This window comes from Somniosus microcephalus, chromosome 7 (genome assembly GCF_052327205.1).
Source record: "Somniosus microcephalus isolate GS21.2 chromosome 7, FLI_Smic_1.0, whole genome shotgun sequence".
Classification (NCBI taxonomy): domain Eukaryota; kingdom Metazoa; phylum Chordata; class Chondrichthyes; order Squaliformes; family Somniosidae; genus Somniosus; species Somniosus microcephalus.
This window is the reverse complement of record NC_140993.1, coordinates 167,169,262-167,192,344: the sequence shown is the minus strand read 5'-3', so window position 1 is coordinate 167,192,344 and position 23,083 is coordinate 167,169,262. Positions and strand designations below refer to the sequence as shown.

The 23,083-nt window shown below is 48.0% G+C and overlaps 1 protein-coding gene across 5 annotated transcripts in view; it reads right to left on the bottom strand.

Annotated features, from left to right (window-relative positions):
- The window catches only part of LOC147114995 (hepatocyte nuclear factor 4-gamma-like), a 181,314-nt gene that overhangs the window by 93,022 nt on the left and 65,209 nt on the right, over positions 1-23,083 (bottom strand). The gene's annotated exons all lie outside the window — the stretch shown is intronic.

Below are 23,083 nucleotides of genomic sequence, written 5' to 3'. Positions count from 1 at the left end.
ACATTCCAACACTTACTGCAGAAGAAAAGCCGAATGTACACAATAGTGCAGTTTGCAGCAGTGGTGGGTTTAGAATTTACTGGAAGGTGATGGGGGTGTTGAAAGCACAAGATTTTGCCTGGAGGGGTTTCTGCTTCAGCACCTGCCGGCCCATGATTTGCCACCCATTAAAGTGAATGGGTGGAAAATTGTAGCCTAGTGAGCAGAGAATTGGAAAATTCAGCCTTATGTTCTGGTGCATATTCAAATGCTTTGTAGCCTATTCTAGTTCTGACTTTCAAGTCAAAAATAATTTCTCCTGGAAGGGTTACAGATACTCGAGGGGCTGAATGGCCTACTCCTGCTCCTATCTTCTATGTTTCTATACTTTAAATACAAAACTAAAACTGATTGTACGGGATTCAATACAGCTTTACAGAATCCAGTAAATGTCACCTCAGATACATCAATCAGAAAAGCTGGGCCATCACGTTAATTTGTGAACTGAAATTCTTTACACCTACAAGAGACGGGAGCCTGCCACCTGTATCTGGCCTGATCTACGTGTGACTCCAGTCCCACACGGCATGGTCAATGCTGAATGCCCACTAAGGTAACTAGGGATGGGCGATGAATGTGGTCTTGCCAGCATCGCCCCAAAATTTAAAACAATGGCTCAGATTTTGATGTAAAAATAATGGTGAGATGAATGGCGCTCACTGTAATTTATGCGCAAATGGTACAGCAACTTCAGGCAAGGGGCAGGCGCGCAGTTAAATGCCAATATCCAAAAGTTGCACCATTCTACCATTAGCTTCATGGAAAGAGCATCTCGCTGTCTGCCTCCCCATTGAAATAGATTGAATGGCGTAAAATGCACAGTTGATACAAACTAAACTCGCCACAGAAAGTTAAGTCTTGTCACCACAAGTGCAAGTACCCATTTAATGATGTGATAAGTGTTAATTATTGCTAGTCAAGCTCTCTGGCACTGAAAATTCACTATTACAAGTGTGGAGTCTCATTCCTTCAAGTATTTATTGTTGGAGATTTTTAAAATGTTAAATTTAAAATTAAAAACAATGGCCTAGAAATTCAGTATAGCCACGTTTGGGGCGCTACAGCCGGGCGGCCGCAAAAGTTTGCACCCGGCGCAACTTCCCGCCACCTTCACCGATGTTCAGTGGCATCGCCCCAAGAGGTTGCTGCTGCGCTAAAGCAGGCGATGTACGACTATCATTAGGCGCTAAGCCGGTGATCCGGGGCGCTACCCCCGAGGACGGGCGCAGCGCAGGTGCGGCGAGTTGCTCAATGAAGGCAGACATGCTGGCGCCGGTCAGCTCTTAAAGGGGAAGGGTCGACTTGTTTGGCTGCCATGCCCTGCACACTGCAGCCCTGAAGCAAGGCCTGACCATTGCTGATCAGTTCTACGCCCTCAACCATGGGGAAGCCCGCTATTCCTCCAAATCCCATTGCACGCTCTTGCTGCTTGTCCAGGGTCATGGGGAAGGAGATGTACTGACGTCTCCTTCTGAAAAGGGCATTATTCACCTGGTGGATGCAGCAATGTACCGCGAACTGGGAGATGTTGGCAATGTCCCCAGTAGCGGATTGGAAGGAGCCAGTGGCATCGAAGTTGAGAGCCACCGTCACCTTCACTGCCACTGACAGAGACGTCCTGCTCCTCAGCTGTGGCTGCAGATCTCTGCAACGCAGGCGTCAGATCTCAGTGATCACCTCCCTTCTGAATCGCATCCTCCGAACACACTGCTCCTCAGACATGTTCAGATATGAGAACTGCTGGCGGTATACCCTGGGTGGGTAAGGCCTCCTGTGCCGACGCCTGTCGGCCAATCTCCGTCTGGCCATGACTGGCACTCTCTCACGGCATCTCTGATCCCTTTGAATGCAATGCAGAAAGCCAACGTTTCCACCCACTGCAGCCCCCATTATATGTGGCGACTCAAGGCTATGGCACTGAAAGTGAAATCTAAGTGCAAAGCTCTGGCCTGAAGCCACAAGTACCTGTGCAAGCGCTGAGTCAAAGCAGAAAGCTCTCTGCCTTTGTCTCTCTCCAAATATCCGTCTCTCACACAGAGGGATTGGCACAAAATGGCTGCCACTTATACTGCAGGAGGAGTCCCCTTTAAATAGCGCCCCCCGCGCCCCGCAGCGACTGGGAACCGTTCCCCTCTACCAGTCACTGGGGGCGCCAGGCGCAAAGAAGGGCGGCGCCACTGAATTTCCGGTTCGGGGCGCACAAAAGGCGTTGCACGATGAAATGACGTCAGGATCTGCGCGCGCAGCTGAGCGCACGCAAAGGCTTTGCGCCGCCGCTAAATCTTTACTGAAGTTGGGGAGAGGCGCAAATCGCGCTGCGCCCGGCCGCTAGCCGCCTAGCGCCCCACATCTCCTCCTCCTAAGGCGCTAGCGGCTGGCGCAAACAACTGAATTTCTAGGCCAAAATGTTTTACTTTTCCTTTCTATCTCTTTTTTCTCTCTCTTAATCCAATCTTTCTTTCCCTCTCTTTATTTCTCTTTCTTTATCTGATTTGACATAAAATTCACCCACTCTAATTTACACTTCCTTCTCCGCCATTCCTCTATTTATTTCACAATCCTTCAATCTGATTGGTTATGGAGATACACAATTGCTTGCCCTCTTCACTAATCTAAGGTCACGATTATCCCTACCTCGGCAGATCCGTGGCCGGCCCCAACCCTACTGCTGTCTCCATTCTGGCCTCCAACATGGCTTTTCCCTGATTGGGCTTGTTAAGCCTGCCCAGTGAGTTTCTTGGCCAATTGAAGGAAGCGAGTCTGATGATGTAATTTGATGATGTGTCTGATGTGCCTCAATAAATCCGAGACTCAATGTTAGTGGAACAAAACAAGGCTTTTATTAACTTAGAAGGTAACACACAGTGGAGAGGTATCTTCCATCCAGAGGTCTGCTGTACTGGATGCGAGGCAGGCTGAGCCAGCTTACATAGGGGCCAGGTATGGGCGGAGCCCTACACACAATACATTACAATACAATACAATGGTGAGGAAACGGAACTGAGGTAAGGGAAATGAAACTGAAACTAAACCACAGTCACAGGCAGAAAATACTGTGAGTGATGAATGGCATATTTCATCACATTCACCCCTTCTATAGATTTAGTCTGTTCAGGGGTTTGATAGTCCTCTGTGACCGACGTGGCTGTTGTGGTGCCGCGGGTGTCGGCTGGGTGTCCCCGGTGGCCTCCTGGGTCTCTGCCGGGGGTGCCGCCAGGGTTGTTGAAGGGGTAGTTGGTGGGGGTACCGTTGGTCGATATTCTTCCGGGGGTGATGAAAGAGTAGTGGGTGGGTAAGAGTTGCTGTGATCGTTGTTGCTGCTGTTGTCGTGGTTGTTGTCGTTACCGGCTGGGGCGACGTCTTTTATGGACACGGTGTCCTCCCTTCCGTCGGCGTGCCGGACATACGCGTATTGGGGGTTGGCGTGGAGTAGGTGCACTGACTCCACGAGAGGGTCCGTCTTGTGGCCCCTCACATGCCTTCGCACGAATACCGGACCTGGGGTGGAGAGCCATGACGGCATGGATACGCCTGAGGTGGATTTCCGGGGAAAGACAAACATTCGTTCATGGGGCGTGGCATTAGTGGCAGTACACAATAGCGACCGTATCGAATGGAGCACATCTGGGAGGACTTCCTGCCAGTGGGAGATAGGGAGGCCCTTGGTCCTTAGAGCTAGAGTGATTGCTTTCCATACTGTCCCGTTCTCTCGCTCCACTTGACCGTTACCCCGGGGGTTGTAGCTGGTGGTACGGCTCGTGGCGATCCCCCTGGACAGCATGTACTGGCGTAGCTCTTCACTCATGAAGGACGCCCCCCTATCCGTACGGATGTAGCTCGGCATACCAAACAGGCAGAACAGGCTGTTGAGGCATTTAATGACCGTGGCGCTGGTCATGTCTGGGCAGGGGAAGGCGAATGGGAACCGGGAGTATTCGTCCACAATGCTCAGGAAGTAAACATTGCGGTCGACGGACGGGAGGGGGCCCTTGAAATCTAAGCTGAGCCGCTCAAAGGGCCGTGTAGCTTTGATTAAGTGGGCTCTATCTGGGCGGTAGAACCGAGGCTTGCAGTCAGCGCAAGTGCGGCAGTTCCTGGCCAGAGACCGAACTTCCTCAATCGAGTAGGGTAAGTTGCGGGACTTTATGAAGTGGAACAGCCGCGTGACCCCTGGGTGGCAGAGGTCGTTGTGGAGGGTCTGTAGCCGATCCCCGGTGGCGCTGGCACACATCCCTCGTGAGAGGGCGTCAGGGGATTCGTTAAGGGCCGCTGGCCGGTAAATGATGTCATAATCGAAGGTGGAGAGCTCGATCCGCCACCTAAGAATCTTATCATTTTTAATCTTCCCCCTCTGTTTATTATTGAACATAAACGCTACCGACCGCTGGTCGGTAAGTAGGGTGAAGCGTTTGCCGGCTAGGTAGTGGCGCCAGTGGCGCACTGCCTCCACAATGGCTTGGGCCTCCTTTTCCACGGAGGAGTGTCTGATCTCAGGCCCTTGGAGGGTCCTCGAGAAGAAAGCTACGGGCCACCCCGCCTGGTTGAGGGTGGCCGCCAAGGCAAAGTCAGACGCATCACTTTCCACTTGAAATGGAGTGTTCTCGTCCACTGCCTGTAGCGTGGCCCGCTCAATATCCTGCTTAATGCTTTTGAAGGCAGCGTGGGCCTCAGCAGAGAGCGGAAAAGAGGATGCTTTCAAGAGGGGGCGGGCTTTGTCGGAGTAGTTGGGGACCCATTGGGAATAATAAGAAAATAACCCCAGGCACCTTTTCAGGGCTTTGGGAGTGTTGGGCAGGGGCAGCTCCCGTAGGGGGCGCAATCGGTCGGGGTCTGGTCCGATTTCCCCATTCTCCACCACGCTGCCTAGTATGCAGAGGCGCATGGTGTTGAAAACGCACTTGTCCTCGTTGTAGGTGAGGTTGAGTTTTTGTGCGGTTTTCAGGAACCTCTCGAGGTTCGAGTCGTGATCCTGCTGGTTGTGACCGCAGATGGTGACATTGTCGAGGTAGGGGAAGGTTGCCTGCAAGTGGTGGTCATCGACCATGCGGTCCATCTCCCTCTGGAAGACCGAGGCCCCATTCGTCACCCCAAAGGGGACTCTGAGGAATTGGTAGAGGCGTCCGTTCACCTCGAAGGCGGTGTACAGGCGGTCCTCTGGTCTGATAGGGAGCTGGTGGTACGCTGACTTGAGGTCGATGGTGGAGAACACCCGGTATTGGGCGATTTGGTTCACCATTTCTGATATGCGGGGTAGCGGGTAGGCGTCTAGTTGGGTGTACCTGTTGATCGTTTGGCTATAGTCGATCACCATCCGTTTCTTCTCGCTACCCCTTACCACCACCACTTGGGCGCGCCACGGGCTGTTGCTGCGTTCAATAATGCGCTCCTTCAGGAGCCTGTCTACCTCGGTCGCGATAAACTGCCTGTCCTCCCAGCTGTACCTCCTGCTTTTGGTCGCTATTCGCCGGCAGTTGGGAGTAAGGTTCGCGAATAGCGAAGGCGGCTTTACCTTCAGGGTAGCCAGACCGCACACTGTGAGGGGCGGCTGGGACCCACCGTACTTGAGCGTGATGCTTTGGTGGTTGCACTGGAAATCCAGGCCCAAGATCACGCTCGCACATAGATTCTTCATGATTAGTACTTTAAAATTATCGTATACAGTTCCGTTAATGGACAATTGTACCGTGCAGTAACCCATAATGGTCGATGTCTGGGTTTTATCAGCCATAGAGATGGTACCCCGAGTAGGGACCACCTTTAGGGAGAGTTGTTGTACCAGTTCAGGGTGGATAAAACTCTCCGTGCTTCCACTGTCAATTAAACATTTAACCCCGCACCCGTTTACCTCGATGTCCACCATTGATTTGGATAGCGGGTGCGGCCTGGTCTGGTCCACTGTGACCGATGCCACTGTAGGGCCCTGATCGAGACAAGATGGCGTCCACGCTGTCTGCTCACAAGATGGCGGACCCCACGAGGTCGGGCAAGATGGTGTCCAAGATGGCCGCTCCCACGGCGCACACGCGGCGGTGGCGGGTTTTCCGGCGGGGTTCCCTCTGCACACCTTCCCGAAGTGCCCCTTCTTACCGCACTTAAAGCAGGTGGTGCCTTTCGCCGGGCACAGGTTTCTGGTGTGCTTCGGCTGCCCGCAGAAGTAGCAGTTGGGTCCCCGACGCGTCGCGGCTGTCGTAGGGCTTCTGGGGGGAGAGCGGGGCCCCGACGGTGTCGGGCTGCCGGGCGGGGAAGATGCCTTCCAAGATGGCGGCGCCCTTGGTGCACACGTGGCGGCGTGGACGGCGCGGGCTGAAGAGTAGGCGTCCGAGTTTCTCTGGGCCACATCCAGGGATCGCGCTGTGTCCACAGCCTGTTTCAGGTCCAATCCCGTTTTTTCCAGCAGTCTCTGCCGGATGTAAGTGGAGCTGAGGCCTGTGATAAAGGCATCGCGAACAAGCTCGTCAGTGTACACTGCGGCTTTTACATCTTGGCACTTGCAGTCTTTGCCAAGCGTTTTCAGGGTGCCTAGGAACTCATCCAGCGATTCCCCAGGTCGCTGTGCGCGAGTAGCGAGCAGATGCCTAGTATACACCTCATTCGTATGCTGCTGGTAATGCACCTTTAAGAGGTCGCAGGCGGCCGGGTACGTGTCGGCGTCTTGGATGAGGGGGTAAACCCGGTGGCTTACCTAATTCCGCAGGATTCCGAGTTTCATACTTGCAGCGTCCGTGGTGCCTTTGACGGCTGCGGAATTGTCCAGGAAGAATTCCATACACATAAACCAGTGTCCGAAGCATGCCGATGCGTCCGAAGCATGCTGGTCCAAATCCAAACGTTCGGGTTTCAAGAGTTGATCCATTGTGTTGAAAAGTAAGTTAATAAAATTGATGTGCCTCAATAAATCCGAGACTCAATGTTAGCGGAACAAAACAAGGCTTTTATTAACTTAGAAGGTAACACACAGTGGAGAGGTATCTTCCATCCAGAGGTCTGCTGTACTGGATGCGAGGCAGGCTGAGCCAGCTTACATAGGGGCCAGGTATGGGCGGAGCCCTACACACAATACATTACAATACAATACAATGGTGAGGAAATGGAACTGAGGTAAGGGAAATGAAACTGAAACTAAACCACAGTCACAGGCAGAGAATACTGTGAGTGATGAATGGCATATTTCATCACAGTGTCATCAGCCGGTTTCCTTAAACAGACCATGAGCAAATTTAGTTTGACTTTGTGCTGTCAGTGTTCTACAGCATTGAGGTGCTACAAACACTGACAATGACTGCACAGAGGTGCAGGGCTGCACCCAGGCTCTCCCATTACTCCCTCCATATGCTTATGGAGGGAGTTACAGCATGCAGTGAGGTTCTCTTCCCTTCCAATGGGTGGAAGAGACCTCCCCAGGAGACCAACGCAGCCTGGTTGCACATTGCACAGGAGGGCAAAAGCAGAGATATGGTCAGGAGGACTAGGCTGCAATGTTGCAAACCTTTCAGTGATCTCAGTAGATCACAAAATGTTATTGCAAAGCCACACTCAACCTCATCCTGCTGTGCCACTCATCACATCCCCATCACTCTGCCTTCCCTACCCTACCCCTGCACATCCTTACTCACACCAACTTACTTTGCACCTCCACCCATCCCTCTCTATCTACATTATCACCTCCCCTTCTCACTAGCCACCCCTCACACTCACCCTCATCCTAATCAAATCATACCAACTAACAACACACAAGCGTAGGCACTTGTGTGTTTTAGCCAATGTTCATGTGAAGTTTCTGTTAATATGCTGTCAAACATTGAAATCTTTGGGCTGAATTTTCCCAGCGCTCAGAGGGCGGGTTCGGAGGTGGCTCCACTGTCAAAATAGCAAAGATTGAGAGCAAGTAGGGAACCCGCTGTCAACACGCCTCCACGCGAGTCTACCAGGTATCGGATCTCACTATGGCCAGATTTACTTCACTTGATGCTGTACACCCTGGATGCCAAATGATGCGCCAGGTTGGCACCACCCCACACCAACACCATAAAGCACTCTTACAATGCCCAAGTCATTCCTTTCACACTCATCACCATTGCGTGGGAGGAACGTTATGTCTCACTATTCACTACAACCCACTAAGCCACTTCCAAAGGTGCACACAAATCTGTCCAAGAACGCAAAGCGCTGAAAATAAAGGTTTCAATGTTTGACAGCACATTACCAGAAACTTCACATTGGCTAAATCAGCCAAATGCTTACCCTTATGTGTTGTTAGTTGGTATGCTTGCAGTAGGATGAGGGGGAGTGTGAGGGGTGGCTAGTGAAATGGGGAAGCGATAATGTAGATCATGGGATATAGGGATATATACAGGCTAAGTGAGTGGGTAAGAACATGGCAAATGGAATATAATGTGGAGAAATGTGAAGTTATTCACTTTTGTATGAAAAATAGAAAAGTAGAGTATTTTTTAAATGGTAAGAGATTGGGAAATGTTGGTGTTCAGAGGGACCTGGGTGTCCTTGTACACAAATCCCAGGATGTAACTGGTAAAATAGATAAGGGAGAACCAGTGGATGTGGTGTATTTGGACTTTCAGAAGGCTTTCGATAAGGTCCCACATAAGAGATTAGCGTGCAAAATTAAGGCACATGGGATTGGGGGCAAGGTATTGACTTGGGTAGAGAACTGGTTGGCGGACAGAAAGCAAAGAGTTGGAATAAACGGGTCGTTTTCCGAGTGGCAGGCAGTGACTAGTGGGGTACCGCAAGGATCGGTCCTAGGACCCCAGCTGTTCACAATATATATTAATGATCTGGACGAGGGAATTGGATGTAATATCTCCAAATTTGCAGACGACACAAAGCTGGGTGGGAGGCTAAGCTGTGAGGAGGATGCCGTGAAACTCCAGTACGATTTGGACAGGTTGGGTGATTGGGCAGAAACATGGCAAATGCACTATAATGTGGATAAATGTGAGGTTATCCACTTTGGTGGCAAAAACAGGAAGGCAGATTATTATTTGAATGGCAATAGATTGGGAGAAGGGGAAGTGCAAAGTGACCTGGGTGTTATTGTGCACCAGTCGCTAAAGGTAAGCATGCAGGTGCAGCAGGCTGTTAAGGCGGCAAATGGTATGTTGGCCTTCGTAGCAAGAGGGTTCAAGTACAGGAACAAGGATGTCTTGCTACAGTTGTACAGGGCCTTGGTGAGGCCGCACCTTGAGTATTGTGTGCAGTTTTGGTCGCCTTACCTGAGGAAGGACATTCTTGCCATGGAGGGAGTGCAGCGAAGATTCACCAGGCTGATACCTGGGATGGCAGGAATGACGTATGAGGAGAGATTGTGTCGATTGGACTTATACTCACTGGAGTTTAGAAGATTGAGAGGGGATCTCATCGAAACCTATAAAATTCTGTCGGGCCTGGACAGACTAGATGCAGGAAGGATGTTTCTGATGGCCGGGGAGTCCAGAACCAGGGGTCATAGTCTAAGGATAAGGGGTAAGCCTTAATGAGGAGGAATTTCTTCACCCAGAGAGTGGTGAACCTGTGGAATTCACTACCACAGAGGGCGGTGGAGGCCAGTTCATTAAATATATTCAAGAAAGAGTTGGATATATTTCTTGAGGCTAAAGGGATCAAGGGATATGGGGAGAAGGCAGGGACAGGGTACTGAATTTGGATGATCAGCCATGATCTCAGTGAATGGCGGAGCAGGCTCGAAGGGCCGAATGGCCTACTCCTGCTCCTATCTTCTATGTTTCTATGTCTATGTTACATGCAGGTACAGCAAGCAATGAGAAAAGCAAATGATATGTTGGCCTTTATTACAAGAGGATTTGAGTAAAAGAGCAAAGACGTCTTACTGCAATTATATAGGGCCCTGGTGAGACCACACCTGGAGTATTATGTACAGTTTTCGTCTACTTACCATAGAGGGAGTGCAATGAAGATTCACCAGACTGATTCCTGGGATGGGGGGATTATCCTATGAGGAGAGATTGAGTAGACTAGGCCTATATTCTCCAGAGTTTAGAAGAATGAGTGGTGATCTCATTGAAACATATAAAATTCTTACAGGGCTTGACAGGGTAGATGCAGGAAGGACGTTTCCCCTGGCTTGGGAGTCTAGAACCAGGGGTCACAGTCTCAGAATAAGGGGTTGGCCATTTAGGACTGCGATGAGAAGAAATTTCTTCACTCAGATGGTGGTGAATCTTTGGAATTCTCTACTTCAGAGAGCTGTGGAGGCTCAGTCGTTGAGTATATTCAAGACAGAGATCTGATAGATTTTTGAATATTAAGGGAATCAAGGGATATAGGGATAGTGCATGAAAGGGGAGATGAGGTAGAAGATCAGCCATGATCTTATTGAATGGCGGAGCGGGCTCGAAGGGCCAAATGGCCTACTCATGCTCCTACTTCTTATGTTCTTATGTAGATAGAGAGGGATGGGTGGAGTTGCAAGGTACGTTGGCGTGAGTAAGGATGTGCAGGAGTAGGATAGGGAAGGCAGAGTGATGTAGATGTGATGAGTGGCACAGCAGGATGAGGTCGAGTGTGGCTTGGCAGTAACGTTTCGTGATCTACTGGGATCATTGAAAGATTTGCGCCACTGCAACCTTGTCCTCCTGACGACATCACTGCTTGTGCCCTCCTGTGCAATGTGCATTGCGTTGCTCTTCTGAGGAGGTCTCTTCCGCCCATGGGAAGGGAAGAGAACCTTCCTGCATGCTGTGACTCCCTCCATAAGCTTATGGAGGGAGTCATGGGAGAGCCTGGGTGCAGCCTTTGTGCAGTGCTTGTCAGTGTTTGCAGAACCTCAATGCTGTAGAACACTGACAACAGAAGTCAAACTCAATTTGGACATGGCTCCTTTAAGGAAACTGGCTGATGGCACATCATCAAATGACGTCATCAAACCTGCTTCCTTATAATTGGTCAGGAACCTCGCAGGCGGGTTTACCAAGCCCAATCAATGTAAAATCACTTGGAGTGTGCGAGTTGCAGTAGGCAGCGGACTGGGACCGTGACACGGCCGCCCCGGACCTGCCTTGGTTGGCGAAATTGCGACCCAAATTTTCAACATGTTATGTTTTTGGGCAGATTTGTGCGCACCTTTGGAAGTGGCTTAGTGAGTTGCAGTGAATGGTGAGACATAACAGTACCGCCCGCAATGCTGATGAGTGTGAAAGGAATGGCATGGGCATTGTAGGGATGCTATATGTTGTTGATGTGGGGTGGTGCCAACCTGGCACATTATGTGGCAGCCAGGGTTGTGCAATGTCAAGTGAAGTAAATGTGGACATGGTGAGGCCATCCCTGGCGTCCTGGGCAGCAATGTGGTTGGGTGCTGATGCCATGTGTTCTGTGCAGCATCAGTTGATTGTGGAGAAGGTTGGTGTGGTTGTTGGCATGGCTGGTGTGCCTGGTACTGGGTTGATCTTTGTCAGATTCTGAAGACCACGTTGAGAGAGTTTCAAGGGCACCCATGCTGATGGAAAAGATCACAGGTGAAGTAGAGATGACAGAAGCGATCTGTCAATGGTGAGAGAGGTAATGAGGTCAGACTGGCTGGAGACTTGTGTAAAGAATTGCAACATCCTGAATCTGTAGTGAAAATGCAGTTTAGAGAAGCTAGTAGTTAAGGGAACATTTCTCAATCAGCTGGGAGCTTTGAGTTGACATTTGAAGCTGGCAACTCATCAGCTGATTCAATGGCCACTGACCTCCCACCTCAGCTTCACAGACAAGGTCTCGGCACAGCTGGAAACCGGTGGGAGAGCTGTGAAAGTTAAAAAGTCGTGAAAAAAGCATTGTTAAGTGGCTGTAAACAAGCCACTAATGATTTGAATTGTGTCCCCTGCCGCTGCCTGTCGGGTCTGCTCAGCGCTGGCAGAACAGACATCAGGAAATGCAGGTGTGCGCGTTTTGACAGTGGGTTTCTGACCCGCTGTCAATAATTTTAAATTTCACAGCTGACCTGCCACCAATCGGGTCCACTGAGCAAAATCGCAGCCTAAATATGCAAGGGCAAGTCTAACTAACGGTAGATGCCGTTAGATACCATGGCACATCAAAATCTGGGTCATTACATACCTACAATAAACTGAAGCAGCAGTGTATTCATCATGCACAAAATAAAACTGGCTCACGATCACATCTGTCCCTGTCCCAAACCCTTTGATAGCCCAGAGGCAGGTACAGAATTGCATGAATCAAGGGCATGCTAATTGACCTATTTTAATTCATCAATTTTTATTTCTAAGTAGCTTCAGGAAGGATAACAGTGAGTCAATATCATTGAAACAAAACTGTAGAATGGAGCTTCACTGAAGTATCACATCCAAAAATTAACCTGTTTTTTCCTTCTTTTAGATGCTGTTCAAACTGCTGTGCATTTCCAATATTTTCTAACATATGAATCTAGATAATTCCTAACAGGCTCGTATTACATTCTTCTGTCTGCTAATTTAACAAAGTTGTTACTGATTTACATCATTAATTTATGCAAACCAGATCAATAGGAACCTAAAGGCATTTTAACCTGAGCCTCAGTGGGAACTTGCTGTCAGGCTGAAGCCGGTCAGGAGTTGGTGGGAATGACAAAGAGGCCCCCCCGGTAAGTCAGAACATTTCTTTTGTGGGGCCCAGAGGAGCAGGAGTACACCTCGGAGTCTTCAAGGAAAATCGCAGCCTCTGCTGCCCCTGACTCCCCCCCACCCCTCTCCCTCTGGTGAGACCCCTCCAAATCCCCCTCCCTACCACCTACCTGGAAGCCAAGGGCCACGTGAACTTCCCCTGCCTGCAGCCACATTGTGCACTTTTCCAGCTCATTCGAGACAGAAGTAGACCGTAGCTTCCTACTGCCTCTGGCAGGTGGGAAATTAACTCACTGCTGCCGTTTCCCACTGGAAACCTGCTCCGAGTTAAAATTCACCCCGTAATTGCAACTCTCAGAAACCATCACCTCATCTGAAAACATTTCTGCCTTAACATTGTGCATATCTAACAGTGGGAGAACATAGGGGTAGATTTTCGGCTTGCGTGGGAAATGATTGGGTTTCCCCGAATGTGGGGTTTCCAGCACACATAAAAAAGTGTCAGCCAGCTCCACGCAATTTTCCCTCAAGTGGCTAATTAATTCCCAGCATGTGGGAAGCCTTGCTAATTGTCCAATTCCAGTCAGAAATCCCCACAGTATGATGTCATCATTCGTGGTGCTTTCAAGGTCCATAGCAAGCACTGCATCGTCTGAAGGCTTCCAAACGAACCATACAGGATGGCAGAGGAGCCTACAGCAGCTGTGGCCAGTGCCAGACCACGAGCTGCCTTCAAATTCGACGAGGCTTCACTGCAGGCATTATTGGATGGGGTTAGGGCCCACAGGGAGGTCCTCTTCCCTAGGTCAAGGAGGAAGAGGCCTCCCACTGAGATCAATGCTGCATGGATGCAGGTGTCAGCAGATGCCAACTCACCAGAAGAACCTTGGCATTACATCTCTAACTCCTTCCTTTACTCCCCCACAGTACCATCCAGAGCCCCCGTCCTCACTGTGGAGGAGGAAGAGGCTGTGCAGCCAGACTCCTCAGAGGAAGCTCCAACCTCTGAGGGCGCAGTGTCAGCAGAAGTAAGCGCACCCAGCACCAGCGCAGACACTCACACCTCGGGGGGACCTTCGGGACATAGAGTAGTGTTCTCACCTGGTGTTTCACAGCTCACAAGTGAGCCTCAGCAGATTCTGGAGACAGGGACAGCAGTGGAGAGTCCTCGTCGGAGGGCACAGGACTCTGCCAGCTCAGCTCAGCTGTGCTGCATGTCGACCCTCTGCCTCTGGGTCCATCCACAAGAGAAGAGGTGATGGATCTCCATGCACAGATGCAGGAGTCTCTGGCAGCTTTTGTCTCCAGGGTCGCTGCGAGTGTGGAGCGAATGGAGGAGTCCATAGCGACCATGAGCAGAGCCTTTGTGGAGTCATTGGCGCATGAACGCATCACCATGGAAAGGTTGGCAACCCCCATGGAGGAGATAACTCGCCAGGGTACGGAAAACATGGTGAGTGCTCATAAGAGAATGACATCTCTTGAGGAGCGTTGGCCATCTGTTGACAGAGAACCCAGATCTTCATGGAAGTCCTTCTGAGTAGGACTGCCAGTGCAGAAACGGGTCCCCATGGCCCCCTAAAGCGCAGCAGGGTGCTCTCAAGCCACTTCCAAGCGCTGGCCCCTTCTGGCCTGTGCAGCTTCAGGTGAGTGAGCAGCAGCCTGGTGCTCCTGTTGCTGATCCTGCTGTTCCTGGTTCTGCTGCTGCCGCCTCTGCTGCTGGAGATCCTCTCATGGCAAGAAGGGAAGGAAAAAAAGGCGTCCCATGCTTCTCGTAGATGCCTCCACTGAGGAAGCGCTGAGTGAGGGTGGCGAGAGGGGCTTCCCAGGAGATCACATTGGAGATGTGTGTGAGGCTCCAACCTTCCACAGCTGTGCCTAAGCCTTGAAGAAGTAGCCCCAAACCTGCAACAAGGTCCTTCAACATACAAGTGCTGTCCCTTTAAATCGCAGCTTCTCCAATTGACCTGCAGCTGACAGCAAGCAAGCCGGCAAGGTTCACGCCAGGTCTCAGCAGCAGGGATCCCCGCAGGCGGGTTTGATGTGGGGAAAGCCCCAAAGTTACAACGGCCCCGGAAAAACTACCTCAACAAGCTGATAATTGCTTATTAGTGTTCCGACGACCAGTCCCGCCAGCGGCGGCCGGGACTGAAGCGGGTCACGGAGAAACGGCGGTCCGAAAGTCGGACGGGGCGGGGAATCAGGCGGGGGGGGGGGGTCCCGACCCACTTTTTTGCCGATTTTTGGCCCCCGGCCGCATGAAAAGCCGCCCGACGGTGGCCAGAAAATTGACCCCATAATGTCTGATTGGTTGTTTCTAGCAGCCTTTTGGCTCACCAGCCGAGCAATCTGATTGGGATTGGAGGTTATCAGTGTCAACCAATAAAAAAAATAGCTGATTTTTCATTGTAAAATGCTGCCCGTCATCTTGACAAGCTGATGGTTTCCACATATGAGCTATAATATATATTCTACCAGAAAAAAAATGTGCAGATCGACAAAGGTAATCTGTTATGAATTAGATTTATTTGCGTGGGTTTCCTCCGGGTGCTCCGGTTTCCTCCCACAGTCCAAAGATGTGCGGGTTAGGTTGATTGGCTATGATAAAAAATTGACCCTTAGTGTTAGGGGGATTAAATACGTGGGGTTACGGGGATAGGGTGGGATATGTGTTGGTGTAGGGGTTACGGGGATCGGGTGGGACATGTGTCGGTGCAGGCTCGATGGGCCGAAATGGCCTCTATCTGCACTGTGGGGTTTCTGTGATTCTGTGATTCTGTGAGCACCAATTATATTACATTGAATATGATACGGTTTACATAAAGCTACATGCATAATTCTAAGAAAACTCAAGTTACTATGTTGTTACTAAAACCAGCACAGATAAGATGTTCACCACTTAGTTGTCTCAAACAAGTACCAGTGCCTATTACATTAAAAAAAATTCTACACAGATCAAGCTCCAAGATACATATTGAAAAAGCTCCAAGTTTCTTTTTTCGAAGCATGAAGTGAAACGATAGATGGTGCATACCTCACTAGCTGCCTCATAGTTTTTCATTCATGCAACTATGGAGAAGGTTGATACGGTTCTAGCGCTTCTAAACTGCTTAAATTAACATAGCTCTGAGGCTCTGATCCTTTACTTTTCCCCTCACTAACTCCGAACACTTAAAATCAATTATCAATTATTTTAACAGGAGGCAAAATGTTAAATATCTTCACTGCCAGCATGGGAATTCCACTGATGTGGAAAGTGGAACTACTGAATGGAACAACGAAAGCAAACAGAATGCAACTCATCACATGTTCCCAATATATCGCACACCCTTTTCCTCACCTTTATCTAAAACCAAAAGTGCACAGTAAATGAATTGAGTGAGCAATTACCAATCTTGCTACAAACACTTTCTAATAAGAGAAAGAACAAAATCAAATGTTTCTGCAGTGGCATTTTCAAATATTTTTGTTCTATTTGTTAAAACCCATTCTCAATAAGGCTTCATATAAACTACCTAAGTTAATCATGACTTTACTGCAATATGAACATTTACTGCTGAAGATTCATACATTTCAATATTTCTGTCAACATTTAGTTATTTCAAAATAAGAATCTTTGTTCGAAAAATATTATTTAGCCTTTTTAATTGTTTGGGGTGCTTCAGGCAATCCCATTCATTGCTATCCATTTTCTCCTCCAACATACAGATATGCACACACACTTCCATCATTATTTTATCACAAATTTAAGTCTTATCCTGCAATGAAAATCTGTCCTGTTCCACTTTTAGTTTTATAGACCTACTGTTCATAGCTAAAGCACCAGGTTATTCCACACATTTGAAGGGGCATCATTTTTGTCAGAAAGAATCTTTGCGTATAAGCACCTATGGTAATAACATAAATTGTGCTGAAATACATCACCCCTTCACCTGGAAGTGAGAGCATTGAAGGAAGGGGTTCACAGGTCGAACGCGTGTGCCAGAGAGGCAGTGCTTACGCCTGGAACTTCTGGTTCTTTTACAGGTTTCTCCGGGAAGGTAATTCTCCAGCAGCTAGCTTTGAAAAAGCAGTCACAAGGCCTGCTTTTAACAAGGTAAGTGGTGAATTAAGTAAAATTAAAACATTTTTATTATTTTTAAATAATTTAAAGAAAGGTAAGTTTATTTTTAGCCCCATTAAAAACTAATTAATTTTTTCAAAAATTTAAATTATTGTTTAAAATAGTTATTTTATGTAATTTATAATTATTTTAAAAATGTGATGTTTTTTAAAATGTATTTGAAGTTTGTTAGGTTTTGGGGCCGATTTCTACTCATAGATTTGACAGGTCCTCCTGTCAAATCTATGAATAGAGATTCCCTGCTATGATTGGCTCTCCATGGCCCATGTGATCCCAGGGGACGCTTCGAACTAACTGCGCCCCTGGGATACGCAAGCACTGTGCGCCGGCAGCTGAAGCAGGCCCAGGATCGGAATCCCACGCGGGCCCACAGCACAATGGCCGGCGCGTTAGGTAAGTGCAGGTCAGGGGCTTGCACCGGCGGGAAGCCTCCAACCCGAATTTGTGGCCCATTCAATAGATGTTTTTTTTCATGAACATAGGATCCCATCATTAATCTTGCACTAGAAGTCACATCTAAACTTATCTGGTTGCCTCTTTAATAATTAAAACATTGGCTGAGGAATTGTCAGCCAATGGTAGAAGAAGAAGCCAGTACAAGTATCCCTTGAGACACATTTTGTATCTAATGGTGGTTTCTAATAAGCCAATGGCCCAGACTTTGCGGGGCCAATGACGGCATACGCTGTCGTAAGCCTTGTAAAAGGCCCCGCAAGTTCTGGGTTTCTGCATGCGCTGCGCATGTGCAAAAACCCGGAACTTGCAATCTGTCAAGGTTCGCCTTGACAGATCATACGAACCAACCCAAAAATCACTTTAGTTGGCACAGAACTACTGCCCAACAAATGCCTACGAAACCCTTATGCGTGGTAAAAGCAGGCGTAGGGCCTGCTTTCACCAGTGTAAGGATTAATACAAAGGTTAAGTTAAAAATGTTAAATTAAAAAATCATCCACAAACATTTAAAAATAGTTTATGTAAATTTTGGCCTGGATTAAAATGTTATTTTATTGTAAATGCTTCATTAAAGGGACTTTTAATTACATTTCAAAATGGGAACAATTATTTTTATTCCAGTCGTGCAAATTATTTAGGGATCCCCCATATGCGTATGGGGATTCTGTTCATAAATGGAATTCCTATAAGCATATGAGGAATCCTCCTTTCTGATAGGAGGACCTGGCCCACGTGATCCCAGGAACGCTTCTGAACTGCCGGCGTCCCTGGGATCTGTGGGCCTTTACGCAGGCGTACGCCTGCAGGCCCAGGACATGAAGTCTCCGAAGCCCGGGAGCCAGCAGGTACGTACGTATTCTTTTTTCAGGTCGGAGGTGTACTCCAGAGGTACGCCTCCGACCACAAATTCTGGCCCCATTATGAGGATGGGAGTGAGGCCTGGCTAGGTGAAGCAGTTATACCTTTCGCAAACAAACAAACAGTATGTTGCAGCTAATCAATACAATGCATGAGGGGAAATGATGTCACCACAGTGATATAGGCAATGCCACCATCATGTAATGGTGCAATGCAGAATGTATTATGGGTATGGAGAAAGTAAAACCATTTCACTGCAGCCAGTTACTTCACATCAGAGGAACAAAAAATAGGTTCACACAGGAGTCTGAAAGTTGTTCCCATAGACCAATTTTTGTATTTTTCTTTATTTCTTGACTAACAAAAACATTATTTTTGTTGTTATAATTGATAAAGAATATTTTCTGTAATCATAGCACTGTTTCACTTTGGGTTGCTGATGGTGACTTGCCAAAGTTAGGGCAGGGGGTCATCAGGAGTGTTTCAGAAATGTTGGTATTCAGAGGGACCTGGGTGTCATTGTACATGAATCACAGAAGGTTAACATAGAGGTACAGCAAGCAATTAGGAAAGCAAATGTCATATTAGCCTTTATTGCAAAGGGATTGGAGTATATAAAAGAGTAAAGAAGGCTTACTGCAAGTATATAGGACCTTGGTGAGACCTGGAGTATTGTGTACAGTTTTGGTCTCCATACCTAAGGAAGGATATACTTGCCTTAGAGGGAGGGCAACCATGGGCTTGATTTTAATAGCCCTGAGGAGGCGGGTTTGGAGGTGGGTCAGCAGTGAAAATCGGAAAAAAGTGGCTCGAGACACCCAACCCGCCTCCACCTGATTTTCGTGAGTGTCGGGTCAGCTACTCCCAAACTGACCCGGCTGGAACCGGTGGGACAGGTAGTTCAGGCCACTTTAAGTGTGCGCTTGGAAGCTTCTTGCCTCAACTTAAGTCTATAGCAACGGGATAGGAACCATTTACATCCTCTCATCCTGGTCATCAGATTTGGAGGAAGAGCAGCACCAGCAACGCCAACCTCCTCCTCACCCACCTGATGCTGCACTGGACACAGGGCATCAGCCCCTGACAAAATTGCTGGCCAGGAGGCCAGCGATGGCATAACCATGGCCAGATTTTCTTCACTTGATGATGTAAACCCTGGCTGCCACATGATGTGCCAGGTTGACACCATCCCACACCAGCACAGGTGAAGCATCCCTTTAATGTCTAAGCCATTCCATGCACACACATCCACTATAGTGCGGGGGGGGGGGGGGGAGTTATGACTGAACAATCACTGGAACTCAGTAAGACACTTCTCAATGTGCGCTCAGATCTGTCCAATAAGGGGCACTTTTGGAAAAAGGTATTACACTGTATGACAACACATTACCAGAAACTTCACATGGACATTGGCTAAACCTCTCAAGTGCCTACCCTTGTGTGTTGTTAGTTGGTATGCTTGCAGTAGGATGAGGGTGAGTGTGAGGGGTGGCTAGTAAGATGGGGAAGTGATAAAGTAGATAGAGAGGGTTGGGTGGTGGTTCAAGGTAAGTTGGTGTCCTGAGGAGGTCTCTTCTGCCTTTGGAAGGGAAGAGAACCTCCCTGCATGCTGTGACTCCCTCCATAAGCATATGGAGGGAGTCACTGGAGAGCCTGGGTGCAAGTGTTCATCAGTGTTTTCAGCACCTCAATGCTGTCAAACACAGACAGATCAACTGTCAAAATAAAATTGTGCATGGTCCCTTTAAGGAAACCGGCAGATGACGTGTCATCAAATGATGTCATCAGACCTGCTTTCTGTTAATTGACCGGGGCTTAACAAGGCCAATGAAGGGAAAATCATGTCTGCAGAGTGGAGGCAGCTGGGAGCGGGACCGGAACACGGAAACCAGCTGACCCACCTCCAGAATTAAAATTAGCACCAAAGGTTCACTAGACTGATTCCTGGGATGAGGGGATTGTTCTATGAGGAGAGATTGAGTAGACTAGGCCTATATTCCCTAGAGTTTAGAAAAATAAGAGGTGATCTCATTGAAACATATAAAATTCTTAAGGGGCTTGACAGGGTAGATGTTGAGAGGCTGTTTCCCCTGGCTGGGGAGTCTAGAACTAGGAGTCACAGTCTCAGAATAAGGGGCCGGCCATTTAGGACTGAGATGAGGAGGAATTTCTTCAGAGGTTTGTGAATTTTTGAAATTCTCTACCCCAAAGGGCTGTGGATGCTCAGTCGTTGAGTACATTCAAGACAGAGATCGCTAGATTTTTGGATACTAAGGGAATCAAGGGATATGGGGATAGGGTGGGAAAGTGGAGTTGAGGTGGAAGATCAGCCATGATCTTATTGAATGGCAGAGCAGGCTTGAAGGGGCAAATGGCCTACTCCTGCTCTTATTTCTTATATGTCAGTGATCCCCCTGCACTGAATCTGAAAATACTAGAATAGAGCACTTGAGAAAAAAGTCTTCCAAAATTTGAGAGATCTCTGTGCTGAGTCCAAAATGTTGATAATGCCATTAAAAAATTGGACCCAGAGTTAGAAAATAATCGAGTAAAAATAGGGCAAGAAATACCAGAGAGAACACATTTCAATACATGTTGTTAATTTAAAATTTATATCTGCAAAATAATTTCATCTAGTTATGTTTTTCCCCCAAAGTACTTAAGGTTGCACACATGACGGTATACAACCTGCTCAACTGAGCTGAACATCAAACCCCATATCCAGTCCATCCAAAATGGGCCATTTGCACCTCCAAAACATTATTTGTCTCCACCCCTACCTCATCTCCACTGCAACAATAAACCACGCCTTTCTCACTTCTACACTCGCCTTTAATCATTGGTCCCAAGATCCACTGTATATAAACTCAAACTTTTCCAGAACTCTGCTGCCTGTATCAGCTCTGATCAAAATCCAGTTTATCCATTACCCCAATCCTTGTAGATCTCCATTGTCTCTGCACATCCTTATCTTCAAATCCCTCACCCCTTTCTACCATTCAACTTTTATCAGCCCTGTCTGCACTTTCTTCAAACTTTAGTCTACCACACCCTCTGCTCTTGTCCCCACACTTTCTCCCTAAAACTTTGTCTTGCTTCCTTAAAATCAATCTCTTCAACTGTGCTTTTGATCACCATTTCCGATTCTCCTTCTACTTGGGCCCCAACTGTGAACCACCTTGAGGTGTTTTGCGATGTTAAGATATTAGGAACTACTCAGGGATAAAAAGGGAGATCTAATTGTGGAGGATGAAGGTATGATGGAAATATATTAAATAAATATTTTACATCAGTTTTTAGAAATGATGGTGGAAGTAAGAATGTAGGTGTAATAAAGAAGGATAAATAAAGACTTTGCTAAGTGGCAGAAAAAGTCTTTTAAGTGCATTTACTGAATTCTAGTGAGTAAAAAAGTGAATTATTTGAAGTAAGTTTAATTTTTTTTTTTATAGAGTAAATTAAGCTGTTGGGGAGTTGAAACCGGAAGTAGAATCCGGGTATAAAAAGGGGCGGGCTTAGTGCGGTAGCGCTGAGTGTGGTCGCATTGAGTGTAAGTAGAGTTTGGTAAGTGGCAGAGTTCGGGCAAGTGGGAGGTGAGGGGGTGCTTGTTGCTCTGTTTTGCTTCCCTCTCTCAGGCTAATCTAACAATGCGGATGTGGAGCAGTGAGACAATTCAACCAGACAGGTCCCCCAGACAGCTTCCACGAGGGAGGTTGGTGATCAACTGGTTGATAGGTTCTCTTCTATACCTTTAAGTTGGTAAGTCCTATTAAATAGTGGTGTAATATTATCATCTATATCGGGGCAAAGGGTCTTCATAACTAATAAGAAATTTAATTAATTACACAGATATGGGTGAACAGGTGATGTGTCACTGTTGCGAAATGTGGGAGCTGGTGGACCCCATTGAGGCTCACGGTGATTACATTTGCGATAAGTGTTTGCTGCTAGAGGAACTCAAGCTCCATGTTAAAGAGCTCGAGACCGAGCTTCAGACACTGCAACACATCAGGGAGGGGGAGAAGTTCCTGGACTCTATGTTTCAGGAGGTGGTCACACCTATGAAATTAATTACTGCAGATGTAGTCCGTGGTCAGGGACAGGACGGTGTGACTACGAGTGAGGAAGGTACAGGGATCCAGGATGTAGTGTTGAAGGAGCTGCAGCCCTTGCTCTTGTCAAGCAGGATTGAGGTTCTTACTTCCTGTGAGGGCAGGAGCGGGGACTGCAGGGAGGATGAGCAACCTGGCCACAGCACCGTGGTACAGGGGGCCATTCAAGTGGAGGGAGTAAAAAGAAATGTTGTAGTGGTAGGGGATAGTATCATTAGGGGGGTAGATAGGGTTCTCTGCAATCAAGAGCGGGAGTCCAGAAGGCTGTGTTGCCTGCCCGGTGCCAGGGTTAAGGACATCTCTTCTGGGCTGGAAAGAAACTTGGAGTGGGAGAGGGAGGATCCAGTTGTCGTGATCCATGTTGGTACAAACGATGTAGATAGGACATGGAAGAAGGTTCTGTTAAAGGAGTATGAGCAGCTGGGGGTCAAATTAAAAAACAGAACTTCAAGGGTAATAATCTCTGGGTTATTACCTGAGCCACAAGCGAATTTGGCTAGGATAAATAAAATTAAAGAGTTAAATGCGTGGCTCAAAGACTGGTGTGGGAGAAATGGGTTTTGCTTCTTGGGACACTGGCACCAGTACTGGGACAGGAGCGAGCTGTACGGTTGGGACGGACTCCACTTGGCCAGTGCTGGGACTAGAGTCCTGGTGAATCATATAACTAGGGCTGTAGAGAGGGCTTTAAACTAATTAGTGGGGGGGAGGTTTCGAGAGAGCAAATAATAGAAATGACAATGGAGAAGGTCATAGACTTAGGTAGCAGTGGGGAAATTAAAAAACAGAACATGTCAGGAAGGTACAGAAGGTATGGAGTAAAAGGTAAAGTAGTAAAAGGGGAAAAAACAGGAACTAAGTGTCACAAAACATATTTGAAAGTTCTCTATCTGAATGCACGTAGCATTCGT